The sequence below is a fragment of the Urocitellus parryii genome, chromosome 6 (assembly GCF_045843805.1).
Source record: "Urocitellus parryii isolate mUroPar1 chromosome 6, mUroPar1.hap1, whole genome shotgun sequence".
Classification (NCBI taxonomy): domain Eukaryota; kingdom Metazoa; phylum Chordata; class Mammalia; order Rodentia; family Sciuridae; genus Urocitellus; species Urocitellus parryii.
In genome coordinates, this window is record NC_135536.1 from 198,678,385 (window position 1) to 198,680,415 (window position 2,031).

The window sequence follows — 2,031 nt, forward strand, 5'->3', positions numbered from 1 at the left end:
CAAAGGTCACTGGGGATGCAGAGTAGAGCAGCAGCAGGAGCCCCCTCCACACCTGACACATGGCCCCCACTCCTGGGAGCGCCACTGCATGGCATCTGCCTCTGGGAGGGTGCACCATAGTGCGGTCACTCTGGAAGGTAGGTTGCAAGCCAGCAGTCACATTCCTTGGCATTTACTCCAAGGAGTTGAAGACCACAGCCACACAAAAACCTGCACATGGTTGTTTACAGCAGCTTTATTCCCAGCAGCCAAAACCTGGTGACGGCCTAGGTGTCCTTTGAGAGGGCATGGACAAGTAGACTGTGGCCCACCCAGACAGTGGACCCTCACTCAGTGCCAGCCCCATGGGGACTATGTTCTATGGCTCTGAAGCCCTGGTGAGACAGGCAGCTACTGCTCAGTCCTCCACTCCTTTGTCCTTGACCTTGAGTGGCCATTGCTGAAGTGAACCCCAGGGACGTCCCCTTGGTAGGAACAAGCCCAGAGCCAACTCTTCTGAGCTTATACATTCACATTCTGCAGCTGTGAACCCTGAGTATCAGAAGTAGATATCACAGGGCACTACTAAGGGTACAGCCCTCTCCAGAGAAGAGGGGAGTCCTGGCAGGGTCAGCATTTGAATGACAAAGAGAGACTACAACATGGAGAGTGGGCAGTGGGGAGTGTGAGCTAGAGGCTGGAGCAGGGAGAGGTCATCTTAGCCTTAAAGAGGCAGAGCAGGGTGCATCTCCAAGGGCACTGGCAGAGAGGGGGCCTGAAGCTGGGCAAGTGGTGCTGCCCTCCCCAGAGACGAGCAACCAGCAGCAGCAGACTCAGGGTAGAAAATAAAGCAGCACGTCTGTCTTAGACCCACTGAATCCAAGGTGCCTAGAGATGTCATGGGGAGGGAGGCCACCAAGGCCATAGCATGTTCATTAGCTTTTTTTGGTACTGGAGATTGAACCAAGGGATGCTTTACCACTGGGCTGCATCCCCAGGCCTTTTTATTTACTTTTTATGTATACACCTTTTTTGTGGTGCTGGGAATGAACCCAAAGCCTCATGCACACCGGGCATGTGTTCTACCAGTGACTTCTGGTCCTGGCCTCAGCACCACCCCCCCCCAGCAGCTGGGATCAGACATGTGCCACTGTGCCCAGCACTCTGCGGACATGTGCATGCAGAGAAGCTCCAGGTCTGGAGAACAGGTCTTTGGATTGGGACCCTGAGGGACTGCCCACTTTCAAAGCACATGCTCTTCTGTCTCCCACAGCACTGGCCTCTCCACACAGGGGTTTTATGGGTGGTGTTGGGATTTTCTGGGTGGTGGTGGGGTGTGAACCTGTGGAGTCCTGGGACACGGGGCCAGGGAGGTGCGGGGGCACTGGAGAAAGAGCAAGGAGGAGATGACCAGCTTGAAGGGCCCCTGGTGGAGGCCCTGGGTGAGGCATGGCTTCTCCAGCAGGACCCTTGCTGTGTTCAGCACAGCCCTGCCGCTCAAAAGCTATCCTCTGAGCCAGCAGCAGTCACTGGCATAGAGACTGTCCTGGTCCATGTCAGACCTGCAGAAAACCCACCCCTCTCCACAGGAAGGGTGACACCAAATGGCGCCTGGTGTTGTTATGAAAATGCTTGACTCAAGAACCCCTGACCAGGGCTGGGGATGTGGCTCAAGCGGTAGCGCGCTTGCCTGGCATGCATGCGGCCCGGGTTCGATCCTCAGCACCACATACCAACAAAGATGTTGTGTCCGCCGAGAACTAGAATATAAATATTAAAAATTCTCTCTCTCTCTCTCTCTCATCTCTCACTCTCTCTTTTAAAAAAAAAAAAAAAAAAAAAAAAAGAACCCCTGACCACATGTGGAAAGGACTTAGCAGGTGTCTGTGAGGAGCCCAAGATAGGATGGCCCTGTCTACCACGGGGGTGGGGCCATTTTCATAAACTCATTCCCTCCACAGCCTGCCATTCCCAGAGCCAGACACAGAATTAATGAAAAAGGTTTTTATTTTATGTCAAAGTACCAAGCAGATACTTGCAAAACATGGAAAG